Source organism: Tamandua tetradactyla, chromosome 8 (genome assembly GCF_023851605.1).
Source record: "Tamandua tetradactyla isolate mTamTet1 chromosome 8, mTamTet1.pri, whole genome shotgun sequence".
NCBI lineage: Eukaryota > Metazoa > Chordata > Mammalia > Pilosa > Myrmecophagidae > Tamandua > Tamandua tetradactyla.
In genome coordinates this window covers 79,265,914-79,287,278 of record NC_135334.1, presented here as the reverse complement: position 1 = coordinate 79,287,278, position 21,365 = coordinate 79,265,914, and the positions used below count along the sequence as shown (strand labels likewise).

The window sequence follows — 21,365 nt, the reverse complement described above, 5'->3', positions numbered from 1 at the left end:
TGTGATAAAAATACACAGGCTTTGCCTGATGGAGGAGTGGTTTAAATTAAGTGAAAGAGACTTCTGTGCTCTAACATCATTCCACTATTCAGGGCTGACATTTGAAATACTCTGGCTTTTAATAACTTTTTAATAACTATGCAATTATGTAAATAACTGAAGTATTAGCAATGATAATGATAATACTGCTAATAATTTCTCCACAATGAAGACACTATATATCGATAGTTATAATGTTTTTAAAAAAATACATGTTCCAAGATACTGAATTCAACATGAGTTGGGATTTATAACTCCACTATAGGATTAGTCCTCCTAAGTTCTCAAATTCTGGACAAAACAGAATCATAAATATTGGAAAAAGTAAAATCTTTCACGAGAATGCCAGATTTGGCAGGTAAAGATGGTGGTGTTTAGGGTTTGAAGAAGAAGAATAGAGTCAAGTAATTAAACCTTGTTTTCTCCTTGAAATTGTACATGCAAACTATGGATTTCAGTCCAAATTTCATTTGAACTAGTAAATGGAACACTAAAATTCCTTTACTAGTCCATTGCTACTTCCTAGTCATCCTCCTTTAGGACTGCAGAGGTCCAGTTGCAGTTGCCCTCATCACCACCCTTTCTTCAGTAGTCTCTGGATTCCTTGCTTGATTTCCTGGGTTCGCACCCCATACACAATGGGGTTGAGGGCTGCGGGATGACATGGTGGAGGACATTGAGCAAGACCAGCACATCATGGGAGACCTTCTTCTTAGCCACATGAGTGAGGACGAAGACCAGGAGGATGGTGCTGAAGAAGAGGATGAGGATGAAGTGGGAGCCTCATGTGCTTAGGGCTTTGGTCACAGCACCCTCTGCCTTGAGTCTCAGCACAGCTCGCAGTATGAGGGTGTAGGAAAGGAAGATAAGTATGAGGTCAGGTCCTAGCAGAGTCCAACCTGCAGTAAACTGGAGGAGGCGATTGATGGTGATGTCACAGGAGAGCCTGGAGACATATTGGCACAGATGCAGTTCCCAATGACATTTCTCCCACTGTAATGGAGTTGGGCAGAGAGGATGGGAGTGGACACAGTAGGAAGGACATTTCTGGTCAAAATAAAAATGGCAGCCTTGGCTACAAATTGATCCATGATGATAGATGGATATCTCAGTGGATGACAGATGGTCGCATAGTGGTCATAGGCCATGACCATAAAAGTGCAACACTCCTTGGCCAAGAAGCAATTCATGATGAACACCTGGAGGAAGCAGAAAAAGAAGCTGGTGGGCCTGAGGTCAAACTAGAAGATGGCCAGGACCTTTGGAATAACAGTGAGACAGAACACCACGTACATAGGAAAAGGAGGGTGTAAGGAAATTAATTGTAGAAGTGAGACCGAGGCACAACCCAGGCAGGCAACTGCACATCGACACTGAGGTCTTCACCTCAAGTTACAACATTTTCTCTGTCAAAGTACAGACACAAATGGTTAATTTAACCTTTTGGCCCAGGTCCAGTTTAAAGCCAAGGTACAGACACGGGGAGGGAGGCTTGCTTCTCTGGAATGCTTTGTGACACATTAATCAATAAGGAGGCCATGTGCCTGTAACCAGGAAGTAGCCCCTCCTGAGGACGTGTGCAAGAGCACTACAACTCCTGCAATAGCCCATGTAACTATTGCTCCTTGCCCAGGCAGACTTGGAGGTCTCATTCAGGAGGGGACACTCTGCCTGGGAACCTGTGGACTGACCAGGATTCTGATTGGCTGAAGTCCGGGACATCCCTAGCCGGAAGTATGAGATGTGGGGACTTTCCCCAGTTTGGTGAGAATCTTTCTCTTTCTCTTGCTTTCACTTTTACAGTCTTCCAGCCAGGTTTAAAAGTGTCTTATTGTCCGCGACTTCTCGCTCAGCGTCAAGCCCCCGGCCGGCGGGTGAGACAATGAGGAGAGACAGAGAGACGCAGACAAATCCGCGCTGGTGAGAAACACAGATCCAAGACACGTAGCAGTTGTAAGCACAGACCTTTACTGGAGTTAAGCTTGCATTCTCTGTTACAGGTTCCGCGCGGGCTAAAATACCCCGCGGGGGAACAACCTCTATGCGGCCGTCAGGTACGGCTCCCTATGGGTCGTCTCCGCCCACCCTGTCCGGGTAACCTCTTATATACTGTGCCCAAACCCAATAGGTTAGTGCCACGTATACAGAGGTGATTGGAAGATAGGGTTGGTGGGCGCGTACGTCATACGCGGAAACAGGATGCGGGCGCCATCTTGACTCACTCGATGGGCGGGGGGAACTCTAGAGCAGGCTGCAGCGCGACCACTAGGCCCAACCCGGGAGGCGGCTCTCCACATCTCCCCCTTTTTTATTATTTTTGGTCCGTAGACCCTTTCTTAGACCCAGTGTCTCCATTGATGAGTGAGCTCCCGTGAGCTTGATTAGCCCACTACTTGTTTTGGTGCTTTGGGGAGTCTGGACTAGGCTTGCTAGGCACCAACCAGAATGCCTCCTCATATAGAGACCGGAGAGCCCGTGAACTGGAAACAACGTGACTCTCCCTGCAGTGCTTCGCCTCGCAACTGGGCTAAGCGGGGCTCAGGAGAGCGGCAACCAGAGTCGAGGGTGTCACTAGATGTCTCTGTGCAATGGCCGGAGTCTAGTCTGGCCAGGACCGTGACTCTGCCTTAGAGATCATCCTTTAGACAAAAATTATGACTTCTGGTGCCGCCTTTTACACCCGGGACACGGCCATGGGCTTTGCAGCAGATCCTGTTTTCGAGCGCCCCGCCCTGAGTGGCCGGGATGGACCGTCCGGTGAGGGGGAGGACCGGGCAGCGGGACGGTCGTTGCCAGGAGCATCAGGGGCGAGTGACATAGCCAACATGGTAGTGACACGTAATTACTGCTGTGTCTGGAACAAGCGTTCTAACAAACATTTAACAGTGACTAAACCCACTAATAGTCCCACTGCCACGAGGATCCAAGTAGTCAAATTGGGCCAAGAGAACCAAGAGGTGACTCGGTTCCACAGACTTTGTACAGTCTCGCCCAGTTTGGAAAGGTCGAAGGCAACGGGGGTTATTAAAACTGGTCCCCCTTCTAAACAATCGAAGGGTGACCGGCGTTTTCGTTGCCATCTCGTCAGTCGCCGCCGTCATCAGCAGAGTTGGAGACCGGATCTGGTGGTTCAGGTTGAAGGTTTGCTGATTTGTTGGGCAGCAGCTCCTTGGCCTCCTCGGGCGATGTCACGGTTCTCACCAGTCTTTCTGGAACCCACACTGGTTGACGTCCTGGTTCCTAGGGAAAAACACAAACAGAGCCTCTGGCCCAGCTGAGCACTGGGTCAGGGCCTTGCCATTGTCCTGACAGGACATCCTTCCAACGGACTAGACCTCTATGTGGAGGACTCGGAGTAGTGTGCTGAAGAGCAGGTGTCATTCCTAGTGAATTTTCATTTAAAAAAATTGTACGTAAACAAGGCTATAGACAGTTGAGCCTTTGGGGACAGGCCGTGACCTATTCCCCCTTTCTGTTTCTTTAGTAAGTCTTTGATGTCTAAGATGAAAATAGACCAATGCTCTGGCAGAGCTGAGAGAAGGGGCAACCCCATCTGAACAGGTCCTAAGGACTCCATGCAATTATTAACGGCTCTTAAATCATGTAACAATCTCCATCTGCCTGATTTTTTCTTTATGACAAATACGGGTGTGTTCCAAGGCGATGTGGAGGGAATGATATGGCTCTCTTTTAGCTGTATAGACACTAGAGTATGCAATGCTGACAGCTTTTCTTTTGGTAAGGGCCACTGAGGCACCCACACCGGGGTACTGGTCTTCCACTTTAGTTTTATAGGTGTGGGTGGGAGTCTCCCCTCAGTGGCCCCTAGGAAAAACCCAGGCCTCGTCTGTCAGAATTGGAGACAGCTTGTATAGGCCTTGCGCGCCCCTGCAATGAGGCTCCTAAGCCTTTGCCGGGGACATATCCCATTCCTTTTAACAAGCACTTAGAAGTTGGAGAGCAGCCACTGTAATTACCTGATTCGGCCACCAGAGGGAGCCCGTGGTGAGGGTTTTTGGCGAGATCACCAAAACCATTCACCGGAAGCCGCCGCGCCCCTGCAGCAGGCGCTGGCGGGGCGGAAGGCTGCGTGGGTGAGACAGGGGGCCTCCCCCAATCGATCAGCGGAGGCGCGTCTGCACCCTCGGTCTCATCACCATCTGACTCTGAGTCAGAGGTGTCTGAACTAGCGCCAGACTCTGGCGGCTTGCCTTTACGGGAGCCGTCCGCAGACGAAACTGACTGAGTTTCTTGGAGCGCGTGCCGTGCCTGCAGCAGGGCGGAAGACGGACTTAGGCCTGCAGCATTCTCCGCCTCAGGGCAAGCACGGACGGTTTCCCAGATAGGGACCAGGATCGGGTCCATACAAAGGCCCGTCCGGCGCGCCCGTTCTATGTCATTACCAAGTTTTAACCAAGAAGGCAGACTAAGGCTCCCGGAGTGGGCGAACCAAGGTGCAAAAGCAGCAACATCGTCTAAGAACCGCAGGAGGGAACTCTTCCTAACCGAGATACCCCACTGCTTCAAAAGGGTCTTTAAAGGAGCTAACAAAGGTGAACTTCCTGACTGCCCCATGCTTGCAGTCGGCACTGTACTTTAATCAATCGGGGAGCTCTCCCGATTCACTGGGGCTACCTGAACGCCCACAGCCCTTAACTCTCACGTAATAAGAAGTACTCACCTTCTCGCGGTGATCAAGCGCGGGAAGTCCGCTGCGAACTCAAGAAGCACGTCCTCACCAGCTCGGGGAAAGGCAGCAGAAGGGTTCCCCGTACGGGCCACCACTTGTCCGCGACTTCTCGCTCAGCGTCAAGCCCCCGGCCGGCGGGTGAGACAATGAGGAGAGACAGAGAGACGCAGACAAATCCGCGCTGGTGAGAAACACAGATCCAAGACACGTAGCAGTTGTAAGCACAGACCTTTACTGGAGTTAAGCTTGCATTCTCTGTTACAGGTTCCGCGCGGGCTAAAATACCCCGCGGGGGAACAACCTCTATGCGGCCGTCAGGTACGGCTCCCTATGGGTCGTCTCCGCCCACCCTGTCCGGGTAACCTCTTATATACTGTGCCCAAACCCAATAGGTTAGTGCCACGTATACAGAGGTGATTGGAAGATAGGGTTGGTGGGCGCGTACGTCATACGCGGAAACAGGATGCGGGCGCCATCTTGACTCACTCGATGGGCGGGGGGAACTCTAGAGCAGGCTGCAGCGCGACCACTAGGCCCAACCCGGGAGGCGGCTCTCCACATCTTATGCTTGATTGTTTGTTGTACTTGTTTATGTTGATGTATGCATTGCTTTATAATCATTTTTAATCATCAAGAAATCCAAGAAAAGTCTTTTTAAATAATCAATAAATTGTTCAAATTGCTAATCAAATTGTGCCTTCCACTCTTGAATATCGCCTACACGAAGCAGAGGGTGAACAGGTAGTACTTGTCCTCCAGCTGGATGGTCAGGAGAGTGGCGTTGGCCCCATGGAAGAGGAGGCTGAGGGGCAGGGACAGCCAGTGCTGCCAGCTGGGGGATCTGACCAAGTAGCTCAGGAGGAAGTCTGACACCCTCATGGAGCCATTTATGTAAGGTGTCATCCTGTGGATTTTGTTTCTACAGATTTCCTTTGGTGATCCAAAAAGTTAGGATCAAAATTGTCTTTATAGCCCAATTAAAAAGTGGGCAAGAGGACTTGCATAGACATTTCTCCAAAGAAGCTATATATAAATGGCCAATTTGCACATGAAAAGTTGCTAAACATCATTAGTTATCAGGAATATGCAAATCAAAAAGCACAGTGAGACACTATTTCACAACCACAGCTATTATTAAAGAAATAGAAAATAATATGTTGAGATTACAGGGAAATAAGGGCTCTTGTACATTGTAAGCGGAAATGTAAAATGGTGCAGACAACGTTTAAAATAGTTTGGCAGTTCCTCAGAAATTTGAAAGTTGAGTTCCAATATGACTTGGCAATTTCACTCTGAAGAGTACACCCAAAAGAACGGAGAACAGGGACCTTAGAACTGATATAATATACCAATGTTCACAGTGCATTATTCACAATAACCAGCAAGTGAAGTGAACCGAGTGTGCATCAATAGATGGATGGATAAACCAAATGTGATATATACACACAATGCAATTTTATTCAGCCATAAAAAGAATGAAGTTCTGATACATGAATGAGCCTTGAAAAGATTATGGTGAGTGACATAAGCCAGGCTAAAAGGGGAAATATTGTATGATTCTACTTACATGAAATAATTGGAATAAGTTAATTCATAGAGATAGAAAATGGATTACAGGTTGTCAGAGACCTGGGGGAGAATGGAGAATAGAGGGTTATTGCTTAATGGGGACAGTTTCTGTTCAGGGAGATGAAAATTTTATAATAGGTGGTGGTGATGGTAGCACAACATTGCCAATGTAATTAATTCCACTGAATTGCACACTTTAAAGTGGCTAAGTGGGAAATTTTGAGTTGTTAATGTTACAGCAATAAAAAGTTAAAAAAATAACTGATTTAATACTTACAAATGCAGAAAAATTTAGTTTAATTTGGCACAACTTATGGTTTTTAATAGAATATTTGCTTTTACTGTGGATTTTGTACATTGCATACAGAAAATAAATCCATTTTAATCTTTTGGACATTCTGCTTTTGACATTTCTGGAATATTTCTAATTTCTGAAAGAAACAGTCTTATAAAGTAGAATGAGCAATTTATGGAGCAGTTATCCTTGCTATTGAAGAATGTGATACAATAGACATGTTGATTTCAGTGGTGCGGAGGTGGTGAAGTTGATCTTTAGTGATCCCCCTTATCTTTAGATAAGATCCCTAATATGCACACCGGGTGCTTTTTAGTGTTTCTTTTCTTCATATTTACCCATCATGTATCTTTTATATACTGGGGATACAATGTTTAATAAGTACTGTGCTTGCACTCAAAAAAGTAAAATCCCTTGTGTATGGTGTGTAGGGTGTGTGGTATGCTGATAAGAACAATGATAGAGTCTAGAAGAATATTTTGAGTATATGCATGCTGATTAGCTGTACTCACATGAAAGTAGACTATTCCCAGGACTCCCCTCCTGCTAAATTTTAACAGCAAGATCAAAGAAGATTATAAAAAATGTGTTGCCTTTGGCAGTGAGAGATGCTTGCAAAATGTTAGGGGTCAACCTTTCTGAAGGATTTCAAATTATGCATACATAGTCCCTAGTTCTGTCTACCTTGTACAGATGTTATTCTCAGGTTATCATACAATTAGTATAAATTACTTTCATCCATATTTAAACTGAACTATTTCACATCCTTCAGCTAGGTGGTAATAGACAAAAAATGGTTGCAGTGCATTGATTTCAATACTTACCAGAAAGTGTGCTAAAATATAATAGAAACATTATCTCACTTTATTATTAAACAACCCTGGGAAGTATGTCTCATTTTTATGAGTTTACTAATGAGGCAAATGAAATGAAGAAAGGTTGAGAAAATCCCATGGTGATACAGATGGTAAAACTGTCAAGCTAGATGCAAAACTCCATTTGATTTCAGATTTAATTCCTTGTAACCTGTGCATACTTCATCTCACAAGTTAAAGAGTATTGGTTGAATGGCCTCTCACAATTCCTTTGAACCCTGTAACAGTGTGCTATTGTGTATGGCTCCTCAGTCCCTTAAGAAAGAAAAAAATCTACCCGCGCCCCCACCTAGTGCTGAAAGTGTAACAAAAACTTTTGAAAGTAGAAAGTAGCAGTAGAAAGGTATTTTTGAAACAGTACAAAGTAAAAGGTTTTTAACGAACTATGAATGCAGAACTGAAAATATTCTTTTAATTATTAGAACCTAATTTGACATAACTATTAAAATGACGCCCTTGGGCAGGGCATGAGGGCTCAGCAGGCAGGATTCTCGCCTGCCATGCCAGAGGACATGGGTTCGATTCCCGATGCCTGCCCATGTTTTTTTTTAAAAAAAAAAAATGATGCTTTTGTTTCCTTGTATGTCTGTCGTGCCCCCACACACATCCAGTTCTGTTCCCTTTGTCTACTCCTGAACCTCAATCTCACAAAATGACCCTGGGAACTGCTGAATGAAAGGTAGTGGGCATTACTTCTTCCTCTTCTCTCCACCTCCTATTCATCACTTCATTCGTTTTGCAGTTCTTAAAAACAAGAGGTGATGGGTGGGCAATGGTGGCTCAGTGGCAGAGTTCTCACCTGCTGTGCTGGAGACTCTGGATTGATTCCCGGTGCCTGCCCATGCAAAAATAAATAAATAAATAAATAAATAAGAGGGGATGACTAATTTGTGTCTGCCAGGAATCATTCCTCCTTCTGGAGGCAAAACAACTTTCAAGAAATATAGCAAGAGTTTAGATTATCTTACCATTTTCTTTCCTGTTATTAAGAAGAGCATATGTTAAAAAGGTCCTGGGTAAATTTCAAAGCTGTTTTAATGTGGTTTCATTTGTACCAATGAGTCACAGTACAGAAGGCAGGTTTGCTGTTGTGTATGTATGTATGCATATATGTATGCACATATGCATGCATGCATGTATGTATCTCTTTGACAAACATTCTTGCTTCATTCTGTTCCTTCCATCTCTCATCTACACATTCTCAATTTCTTCTGCATGGTTACTTGGGCTTTGTCTAAGGGGAAATTTCTCTATTAATAGGAAGTATTGGAAATGGCAAATGTCTTAAGATATTAATCCCTAGAAAATAGCTTGCAGCCTTGAAATCTTGACCAACATAACTACTCCATGTACTTGGCACTATGATACTAATTGTTCTTTCATACAGCACACCTCTGCTGTATGAAAGAGGATCCATAAGGAAATATAGAAGAAAAAGAATATTCTTTTCCTGAGTATCCTCGGAAAGATTATTTCTAACACTAGGATAGAATTTCTAGAGAACGCATAAGCATAGAGAACGCATAAACATAGAGAACGCATAAGCAAAAAAAAAATGCTATCTTATTTTCCATTTTTCTCCTTTCTCTTCTTTATTTCTCTCTCCTTTGTCTATAACCAACCATATATTGAGCAAGCATGGTGCATACTCAGCTCTAGGACTAAAGTACTTGGATATATACTTACCCTATTCTCTTCCTCTCTTGATCTGCAATACTAGCCAGCCTATAGCAATAATAGGATGCAGTTGCTATAGCAATTAATTCCACAGTTCAGGCTGAGGAAGCCAGAGAGGTTGAGACTGGAGAGCAGTGTAAAGTAGCTCCAACTCCTGCTCCTAGATTGCAGGTTACACCTATGTCACAGTGCTCTGACGCATGAAATTTGGGATTTGGCAGGATACTGAGGGTTTAGTCCCATGGAATTCAGAAGAACATGTAAAGTATTTTCCCCAGTTTTTTGACTACCTCCAAAGACAGAAATGGAAATGCTTTTGCTGACAGATTTTCCTAGTAGAATTATTGATATTTCAGATTTTAGAAATTCTTCAGAAAGGACTCATATGGGTTGCTCTCTTTCTCCTTTTTTTCATATCCATCATTGTTTCCTGGTCTCTGATACTATGTAGAGTGAGTTTACTTCTTCCCCCAAAGAATCAAGTATTTGTACAAATTTTCTTTAGTGGGTCTTTAAGATATCCAGACTTGAGACTAAAAGCGCCCAATTCCTTTAACTGGGTCTCATTTTTAAGCTATCCAAATACACTAGTTAATTTTCCACGGGAAAGCAGTAATTTACTATATCCCTGGCATGTTAAGGCTCCAGAATAGATCAAGCAATTAAGAAAGGTCCCCTTGTGAAGTCTTGACTACCTCTGCTCAGACTTGTCAAGAACTCTAGAATGAAAAAAGACAGGGCCATGCACCTGGAATGAAATGTACCCTGCCATCAAACTACTCTTGTCTTAGGTCCCTTCCCAGGCTCCACTTCCCAGACTCACTTTTAGAGGATGCAGTCGAATGGGGTCCTTTGCAATGATGTTGGAGGTCTGACCAGGTAGCAATATAGCTGTTACAATCTCAGAGGCCTAGGAGACACTGCCCTGGGGAGACCTCTCCCTCCTGTTCCCTTGTAAGGCAGAGCAAGGCTACAAGGCCTTCCTGGAGCAGAGAGCATGTAGCTAAGGAAGAGAATCGTTGTGCCTCTAGCTGAGAGAAAGAGCCTCTATGACCCAGACCTAGGAAGTGCTCCATTGTCTGTGTGACCTGCAGGCAGAGGCTTATTTCCCTGGACAAGGAGGACTGAAATAAACACCCATATATTCTCACACCTATGTGGATATATACTCAGGCCTGTTTCAATGTTGCAACAAGTTCACACATAGGTTCTAGTGGGCTTTAAGCAAATGCTCCAGAGGAGGATAGATAGTGCCATCCATGCTGTTGGATGGATAGGTGATGACTTATCGTAGCTTTAACCATAACATTACAATGATAAAAATGAAATGAAACAAAGCACTTTCTTATTAAGAAAATAAATGTGTTTCAGAGAGGATTCTCATGTGTTTTGCCGCAATGAAAGATTGCCTTGGTGTCTAAGGCTCTTCTCTTGTGATCTCTTCACTATTTTAAAATCAAACAGCCAAGAGTTATATATATGGCATGAAGATGGCCTTTAATCATGTAGGTGCCAATTCACTCTGATCAGGAAGTGTCCATGCTATACTAATTGTTAAGTAGTGGCTATTAAATGCTAGTTAAATATTGTCCCTGTCCTCTGGGCATAATGTAAAGTACACCATCAAGTTTGCTTTCTCCAATTGGGAAGTCCATTTTACCAATACATTTTACTAAATAATAGATCTTCAAGTACAGATTTGTGTTGTCAACTCTGACATTTGGCACATTCTCCCATATAAGTATCTACTGTCTTCTATGTTGGTTACGTGACCATTTTTGCATTAGTTCTGCAGTATTCTTGTGAAAAATTATTTGTGATATGTAATGATATCTGGTGGGGTGGTTTTGCTCTGTTTCCCAAAGTTGTTTTAGTTAATGTGATGAATTATGGTAAATTATGTTTGAATGTTAAGCCAACCTTGTATTTCTGGGATAAACCATGTATAGTCATTTTACATTACCCTATGAAATATTGCTTGCTTGATTTGCTAAGGTTTTTTTATGTATGTTCATGAACAAGATTAGTCTGAAGTGTTCTTGTAATAACTTTTTGTTTTTACTCAAGGTAATTTTTGCCTCATAAAAATAATTTGGAAAATATTTCCTTTTCCTCTATTTTTCTGAGTTTTTGAAAAACTGGTATTATTTCTTCCTGAAATGTATATCATGATGGGAGCTGTGTGTGAATAGATTTTCTTCATGGTTAGATTATGAAAGAAACTTTAAAAGTAGATTTAATATTTTCAATTCTTTTAAATCAATTTTTTAAAAAAGTAATATCTTTAAAATTTTTGGTTGAATATGATAGTCCATAATTAATAATGTCAGGTTGAACTTTTATTAATAAAACATCTATCTTCTCAGCTAAGTAGATAGATATTTTATTAAATCTACATCACGGAAGCTCTTAAGATTTTTCTGAATTTTTACAATAGATAAAACATTAAACTAGCCTGGAATATTCAGAATTCAAAGTCACAATAAACATAACCCCTACTGTTGATTTTCACTTCATGTTTACAGTCAAAAAAGTACATATATCTCCGATAAATACAGCGAAAAAACAGCAAGGAACTGAGTACAACTGAATTAATGCACACTCAGTAGTTTAAGTATAGTAGTTCAATTATAATTTGTACTGTAGTTAATCATCATATTATAGAATCAAGACCTCTACATTATCCACCTTTTAAAATAGGTACACCACATTCCATATGTTAATAAAGATGAAGAAATGTTTGGTTTTTTGGTAAAATTTAATTCTGGTTTATTTATGCTACATCTCAGATTTAATGATTTGATTAATTAGCTATACATAACCTTAATATAACATGGAAGTGTTATCCCAAATTTTATTCAATGTCATCAGGGACTTATCCATCCAATTTAATTTAACTGACCCAAGTATTTTTAGTTTTAGTATTATTTTCATGTTAGTAGTTAAACTTTCCCCTTCAAACAATGCATCCTTACTGTTCTATATAGGAAGGTATCAAAGGAACAAACTCTTTTTTCCTTTCATTCTTAAGAAATAGCAGTAAACTCAAAATAGATTAAAACTGTGCAGTGAAAATAATGAATGAAAGAAATCTCTTGTTTTTCTTTGAATTACCAGGCTCTGCTCAAAGACAATACCAAATTCAGAAAAGAAAGAAATTAAAATGTGGACATTTAAATGTAGAAGAAATTAAAATGTAGACGAAATTAGGCTTGTTTAGTTTTCTACAATAACTTCTTTAATTAAAAATAAATTTCATACACCTTATCCCCTCCTATTTATTTATTTATTTATTTATTTATTTTTGCCTTTATTGTATTATTCATCTGCCCATACACTGGATAAAGGGAGGGCCAGCCACTAGGTTTTCACAATCACTCAGTCATATGATTAAAGCTATTTAGTTGTACAATTCATCATCAACAATACATTCTAATGGATTATAAATGAACAATTTCAGGTATTTTCTTCAAGCTTTTCTAATAAACTAAAACTAAAAAGAAATATCTATATAATGCTTAAGAATAACCTCCAGAGTGACCTCTCATCACTATTTTTGAAATCTCTCAGCCACTGACACTTTATTTTGTTTCTTTTCATTACCACCTTTTGGCCAAAAAGCTTTCTCAATTGCATGATTCCAGAGCCAGGTCCATCCTTGGGAGTCATATCACATGTTGTCAGTGAAACTTTTGTCCTTGGGAGTCATAGCCTGTGTACAGGAGAGGGTAGTGAGTTTATCTGTAGAGTTGACCGAGTGAGAGGGGCCAATATGAACAACAAAGAAGGTTGTCTGGGAATGACTCTTAGGCATAATTATAAGTAGGCTTAGCTTCTCTTTACAGGGATGTTTCATGACGGCAAGACCCAAGATCAGGGTCTTGACTTATTAAATTGGAATGTGTTAACGCCAGAATTCCCAAGGTAGGGAAGTTTAATATTTCCACATTTTCCCCAAGTATTTCAAGGGATCCTTGCAAATACTATTTTCTTTTCTGCCTCAGATACTCTGGGATGAATTGGGGTAGTACATTAACTTGTACAGAATAACATGATCTCATTCCTTATTCTAGCTCCATATAATTATGTTGTTTAAAAAAAACTGACCATACAGATTAAATAACATAGTGTTCTATAGAAAGATATAAATTTTGTGTCAAATAAACATCTCTTCCTTTGGTCTTACACAGAAGCTGAAGTTTTAAACTACAATCAATCATCCATTGTCCTGTGTGTTGGTTTGAAAGAATGCTTGGACCCTAGAATAGCCATGTTTTAATCAAAACCCCATTTCATAAAGGTAGAATAATCCCTATTCAATACTGTATGTTTGAAACTGTAATCAGATCATTTCCCTGGAGATGTGATTTAATCGAGTGGTTGTTAAACTGGATTAAATGACGATATGTCTCCACCCATTTGGGTGGGTCTTGAGAAGTTTCTGGAATCCTATAAAAGTGGAAACATTTTGGAGAATGAGTGTGATTCAGAGAGAGCCAGAGAAGAATGACATAGCCATGACAGCCCACAAGCCAGTGACCTTTGGAGATGAAGAAGGAAATGCCTCCTGGGGAGCTTCATGAAGCAGGAAGCCAGGAGAAGAAGCTAGCAGATGGCACCATGTTTGCCATGTGCCCTTCCAGATGAGAGAGGAACCCTGACCATGTTCACCATATGCCTTTCCAGATGAGAGAGAAACTCTGACTGTGTTTGTCATGTGCCCTTCCACTTGAGAGAAAAACCCTGAAATTCATTGACCTTGTTGAACCGAGATATCTTTCCCTGGATACCTTTGATTGGACATTTCTATAGACTTGTTATAATTGGGACATTATCTCAGCCTTAGAACTGTAAACTTACAACTTATTAAATTCCCCCTTTTAAAAAAGCCATTCTGTTTCTGGTATATTGCATTCCAGCAGCTAGCAAACTAGAACACCCTGTATTCTGATTTATCTTATTCCCAAATAAGTCCATTTCATTCATATCTGTAACTGAAATTTGAACTCTTTTCCAGCTTTTTTAACAGTTGCTATTTGGAGTCTTGCTGACTTCCAGAGCTCCAGAACTCTGACACTGAGTCTCAGGTGTCACCTAGATGCCAAAAGTTTCAAGGAACTCCCAGGGGAGACCCAAAGAGCTCAGCATCTCAGAATTTAGAAATAACAGTTAAAACTCAGGAATATATGTGACTATTACAAGAACTTACAATCTAGGAACCTTTACAATGAACCTTATTGAACATTCTGTACTCCTTATCATCAATTGCCCAATCTCTGCCCATGTTCTATCATTTGATAATCTAAGTTTTAAAATTCAATTCTCAGCCTTTGTTCATATTAGAGAGTTTATATTAGTTTATATTAGAGAGTTCTTACAATATTTGTTGTTTTATTTCTGACTTATTTTACTCAACATAATACCCTCAAGGATCATTCACCTAGTTGCATGTCTCATGACTTCATTCTTTCCTGTAACCATTTAATATTCCATTGTATGTATACACCTCCATTCATCCTCCTATTCGTCTGTAGATATACCCTAGGGCACCTCAATTCATTCCCCTGGGAATAATTCCATCATAAACACTAGTGTGCAGGTGTCTTTTTGTGTTCCTGCTTTCAGTTCTTCCAAGAATATATCAACTAATGGGGTTGAAGAATTATATAGGAACTCTATATTAGCCTCCTATAAAGCTACCATACTGCTCTAAAGAGGGACTACACCACTCTACTTCCCTACCAACAGTGGATAGTTGTATCTCTCTGTCTATATCTTCTCTAGCACTTGTATTCTTCTGTTTATTTTTAAACAGTTTTGTTCACACACAATACAATCCATCCTTAGTGAACAATCTATGACTCCAGGTATAATCACATAGTTATGCGTTCACAACCACAATCTATATGAGAACATTTTCATTTATTCTAGAAAGAAAGAAGAGAAAAAAATGAAAAAGGAAAAAGGAAAAAGGAAAAGAATATAATAAAAATAAAGAATAAAAAAATAAAAACTTGAAACAGCAACAAGAACCCCATACCTCTCCCTTACACGCCCCTCTTATTGACATTTAGCTTTGGTATATTGCCTTTACTATAATTAATGCAAAAATATTACAATGTTACTATTAACTATAGATCCTTGTCTGCTTTCATTTTATGTTTTCTGTATACTATCTCATTTCAACACCTTGCCGTACAGACATTCATTTGTTCTTCCTCATGTAAAAACGTTTTTTCTTGAATTTGTCCATTTAATCACCATCATTGTCCACTCTAGATTTTGCTAATTTATACAGTTCCAGTTTTTATCCTTTGTGCTTTCTTCTGTTTTCATATTTGTCCCTAAATCTTCCTTATTCAACCATATTACATTCAGTTTTGCTCGTTATACTTACAATGTTGTGTTACCATCATAGTATTGTGCTATTCATTTCTGTGTATTTACAGTCAATTCTGTTGAACATTCTGTACTGAGCATTAAATGCCCAATTCTATCCTCTTTCTATCTCTTGATAACTTGTGTTCTTAACTTTAACTCTTAGAGTTTTCTCATTATATTTCTTTAATTTTAGTGAGACCATGCAATATTTGTCCTTTTTTTCCCTGGCTTATTTCAGTCAGCAGAATATCCTCAAGATTTATCTGTGTTGTTACATGTGTCATGGATTTATTATATTAATATATTATAACTGTGTAACATTCCATGATATGTACATACCATAGTTTGTTTATTTGTTCATCTATTGGTGGACATTGGGGTGTTTCAATCTCTTGGCAATCATGAATAATATTACTATAAACAATCACACAGGTCACATTGTAAAAGTTATATCTTTATACAATCGTCCTCAAGAATCAAGGTTACTTGAACACAGCTTAACGCTTTCAGGTGCTTCTCTCTAGCCACTCCAATATGCCAACGTATCCAATAAACTAAAAAGGGATATTATAAAATGCTTAAGAATAACCTCCAGTATAACCTCTCGACTCTGTTTGAAATCTCTCAGCCACTGAAACTTTGCTCATTTCTCTCTACCCACTTTTGGTCAAGAAGGCTTTCTCAATCTTGTGATGCCAGGTCCAGGTTTATCCCAGGATTTCTGTTCCAAACTGCAAGGGGGATTTATACCCTTGGGAGTCATGCTTTACATAGGTGGAGGGAAAATGAGTTCACATGCTGAGTTGGTTTAAAGAGAGAGATTACATCTGAGCAACAAAAGAGGTTCTCTGAGGGTGACTGTTAGGCATAATTTTAAATAGGCTTAGCCTATCCTTTGCAGGAATGAGTTTCATAGGGGCAAATTCCAAGATCAAGGGCTGGGACTATTGATTTGGTTGTCCACACTTCTTGTAAAATTGTCAGGAATTTTCTAAATGGGGAAGTTGAATATTTCCTCCTTTCTCCCTAGTCCTCCAAGGGGAATTTGCAAATACTTCTTTTTTACTGACCAAATTAGTCTGGGATATACTGAGACATCACACTAACCTGGACAAACCAACAAAATCTCATACCCTATTCAAGATTCTATGTACTTATGGTGATCAACTAAACTGGCCATATAAGTTAAATTAGGAAAAGCATTACTCAAAATATAAATTTTGCACCAAATAAACACCTCTCCCTTTGGTCTCACACAGAATTTGAAGTTTGAAAATATGGACAATATCATCCTTTACCTTGCATTCTGATTGACCTCAGTCCTATTCAGATAAGCTTCCTTTATATTTCTACTCAAAGTCTTAACACTGTTTCATGTTTTAAACAGTTCTTGTTCAGGGAATTGCACTTTCACAGCTTCAGAACTCTAACTCTGAGTTTCATGTGTCACATAAATACCCAAAGTTTCTGGGAACAGCCAGGTTCTTATTTATATTTTTTGAAAGAGACCTTAGCATCTCGTTCTTTTGTTTCTGGCTTATTTTGCACAACACATTGTCCCCAAGGTTTATTCAGTTCATTGTGTGCCTCTTGATGTCCTTCCTTTTTGTAGCTGCACCATATTCCATCATATACATGTATCACAATTTGCCATTTTACTTCTCACTCATTGCACCTTGGGTTCACTCCCTCTATTGGGCATCAGGGATAACATCCAAAATAAACAAACCAAGTCTTATGGCAACCTCACTTGATTATACAGTCAGCAGCACTCTCAATTTTAGACAGTTCTCTTTGGTCCATAATGACAAAGAAATGATAAATACAGTGTCACCAACTATCAACTCAAAACTACCTCTTATTACTTGTCCCTTCACCTCAATTAGTTGCCCATGGTGGTGCTATACTACCATTGATGTTTCCCTGTTAACTATTGGCCATGGCATGCATTTTTAGTTTCCCCCCTTGTGCTATTTTGAAACTGTTGTATACCCCAGAAAATTCATGTTCTTTAATTGTCATTTAATGTTGTTGGGTGGGAATTTTTGGCTATGTGGTTTAATGGAAATGTATCTCCACCCATTGAAAGTGGGTATTAATCCACCCACTGTAGTCTTTTAAGAGAGAACTATTTTGGAAAGAGCTAATAGAGTCTGCACAGCCAGAGGGCTTTGGAGATGGAAAATGAAAACACCCACTGGTAAGTCCTTTGAAACAAAAAACTGGAAGAGAAAGCGAGCAGACATTGCTATGTGCTTTCCCAGCTGAAACAGATGTTCTAGACCTATTGGCCTTTCTTGAGTCAAGGCATCTTTCTCTGGATGACTTAGTTTGGACACTTTAATGGCTTTATAATTGTAAACTTGTAATATAACACATTCCTTTTTAAAAATCTGTTCCATTTCTGTTATATTGCATTCCCCAACTTTAGCAAACTAAAATGTCCCTATACCCTTCTACTATTGACTTTTTGTCTACCTTGGAACCTTTGAAATAGTTCATGTGAGAACCTATTCAATCAGTGTGATACATGGTACTATAAATGCCTTTTCAATCATGTTCACCTTCAATATGGTAATGTTACTTGTAACTCTGCTAATTAATTACATCACTTCTATTTGTTCCCTTCCATTAGGGTCAACCTCCTAGGGTAGCCTTCTCCCCATCTCTAGGTTTGTCACTTCTAGGTGTGCTATATTCTATAATGCTACCTCTGTTATTACCTTATTAGAGTCGTAATAGCAAAATCATACAGTATCTATCCTTTTATGTCTGACATTTCACTCAGCTTTATGACCTCAAGGTTAATCTGTGTTGTCATAAGCTTTGTGACATCATTTTATATTACTGTGTATAATATTCCACCATATGTATATACCACGTTTTGTTTATCTACTCATCTGTTGATGGGCACTTGGATTGCTTCCATCTTTTGGCAATTGGGAATAGTGCCACTATGAACATCAGTGTGAAAATGTCTGTTCGTGTCACTGCCCTCAACTCTTCTGGGTATATAACGAGTATTGGTATTGCCAGGTCATAGGGCAACTTAATATTTAGTTTTCTGAGAAATTGCCAAACTGATTTCCATAGCAGTTGAATCATTTTACATTTCCACCAAGAGGAATAGTGTTCTAATTTCTCCACATCCTCTCCAACATTTATTTTATTTAGTTTCCTGTTTGATTAATAACAGCCATTCTTATAGGTGTGAGGTGATACCTTATTGTCATCTTAATTTGCATTTCCCTTAGTCAATGAAGATGAGGAGCTCTTCATGTGCTTTTTAGCCACCTGTATTTACTCTTCAGGAAAGTGCCTATTCATTTCCTTTGCCCATTTTATAACTGGGTTGTTTATTCTTTTGTTGGTGAGCTGTATAATTTTTTATGTACACAGGATATTAAGCCTTTATCTGATATTTGGTTTCCAAACATTTTCTCCCATTGAGTTGGCCACCTCTTCACCATTTTTTTTTTAATTTTTTTTATTAATCAAAAAAAAGAAAAGAAATTAACACAACATTTAGAAATCATTCCACTCTACAAATGCACTCAGTAATTCTTAGTTTCATCACATAGATGCATGATCATCATTTCCCAGTACATTTGCATCGATTTAGGAAAAGTACTAGCAAAACAGCAGAAAAAGATATAGAATGCCAATATAGAGAAGAGAATTAAAATAATAATACTAATTATATATATATATATAAAGGAAAAAGAAAAAAACAAAAACAAAAGATACAAACACACAAACAAACAAACAAAAAACCATATTTCAGGTGCAGCTTCATTCAGTGTTCCAACCTAGTTACATTACATTTAGGTATTATTGTGCTGTCCATTTTTGAGTTTTTGTATCTAGTCCTGTTGCACAGTCTGTATCCCTTCAGCTCCAATTACCCATTATCTTACCCTGTTTCTAACTCCTGCTGGTCTCTGTTACCAATGATATATTCCAAGCTGATTCTCGAATGTCGGTTCACATCAGTGGGACCTTACAGTATTTGTCCTTTAGTTTTGGGCTAGACTCACTCAGCATAATGTTCTCTAGGTCCATCCATGTTATTACATGCTTCATAAGTTTAGTCTGTCTTAAAGCTGCATAATATTCCATCGTAGGTATACGCCACAGTTTGTTTAGCCACTCGTCTGTTGATGAACATTTTGGCTGTTTCCATCTCTTTGCAATTGTAGATAATGCTGCTATAAACACTGGTGTGCAAATGTCCGTCTGTGTCTTTGCCCTTAAGTCCTTTGAGTAGATACCTAGCTGTGGTATTGCTGAGTCGTAATCCATTCTGCCATTCTATGTCTTTTGATTGGGAAATTCAGTCCATTAACTTTTAGTATTATTACTGTTTGGATAATATTTTCCTCTACCATTTTGGCTTTTGTATTATATATATCATATCTGATTTTCCTTCTTTCTACACTTTACTCCATACCTCTCTCTTCTGTCTTTTCGTATCTGACTCTAGTGCTCCCTTTAGTATTTCTTGCAGAGCTGGTCTCTTGGTCACAAATTCTCTCAGTGACTTTTTGTCTATAAATGTTTTAATTTCTCCTTCATTTTTGAAGGACAATTTTGCTGGATATAGGAGTCTTGGTTGGCAGTTTTTCTCTTTTAGTAATTTAAATATATCATCCCACTGTCTTCTAGCTTCCATGGTTTCTGCTGAGAAATCTACACATAGTCTTATTGGGTTTCCCTTGTATGTGACAGATTGTTTTTCTCTTGCTGCTTTCAAGATCCTCTCTTTCTCTTTGACCTCTGACATTCTAACTAGTAAGTGTCTTGGAGAACGCCTATTTGGGTCTATTCTCTTTGGGGTGCGCTGCACTTCTTGGATCTGCAAATTTAGGTCTTTCATAAGAGTTGGGAAATTTTCAGTGATAATTTCTTCCATTAGTTTTTCTCCTCCTTTTCCCTTCTCTTCTCCTTCTGGGACACCCACAACACGTATATTTGTGCGCTTCATATTGTCATTCAGTTCCTTGATCCCCTGCTCAAGTTTTTCCATTCTTTTCCCTATAGTTTCTGTTTCTTTTTGGGATTCAGATGTTCCATCCTCCAGTTCACTAATTGTAGCTTCTGTCTCTTTAGATCTACCATTGTAGGTATCCATTGTTTTTTCCATTTTTTCTTCTTTGTCCTTCACTCCCATAAGTTCTGTGATTTGTTTTTTCAGATTTTCTATTTCTTCTTTTTGTTCAGCCCATGTCTTCTTCATGTCCTCCCTCAATTTATTGATTTGGTTTTTGAAGAGTTTTTCCATTTCTGTTCGTATATTCAGCATTAGTTGTCTCAGCTCCTGTATCTCATTTGAACTATTGGTTTGTTCCTTTGACTGGGCCATATCTTCAATTTTCCGAGCGTCATCCATTATTTTCTGCTGGTGTCTGGGCATTTGATCAGATTTCCCTGGGTATGGGACCCAGCTGGTTGAAAGGTTTTTCTGTGAAATCTCTGGGCTCTGTTTTTCTTTTCCTGCCCAGTAGGTGGCGCTCGTGGCGCTCGTCTGTCTGCACGGCAGTCGCCCGGGAAACCGCGTGTGGAGGGGGGGGTCGCTGGCCGCCGCGGCTTGGGAGAGTGCCGGTCCTAATTGCCCAGCTGGCCCGAAACGCCAAGCGTGACGGGAGGGCCCCGCTATCCAACGTTCCCAGTCAGACCTGGGAGCCACGTGCGTGGAGGGGACCCCAGTCGCCAGCTGCCCCGGCCGGGAAAACGCGCGCCCCTCGGGTATCTCACCGCAGCAGATTCTCCCTGCCCGTTCAGCTGTTCCAGAATGGGATACGCTGTCTTTTTGGTCTCTGTCGTGACTCCGGGAGCTGTT

The 21,365-nt window shown here is 40.2% G+C and overlaps 1 pseudogene; it reads right to left on the bottom strand.

The window, feature by feature from the left end:
• Positions 1–610: 610 nt before the first annotated feature.
• LOC143644599 (olfactory receptor 56A3-like) lies at positions 611–5,632 on the bottom strand (annotated as a pseudogene).
• Positions 5,633–21,365: the final 15,733 nt, after the last annotated feature.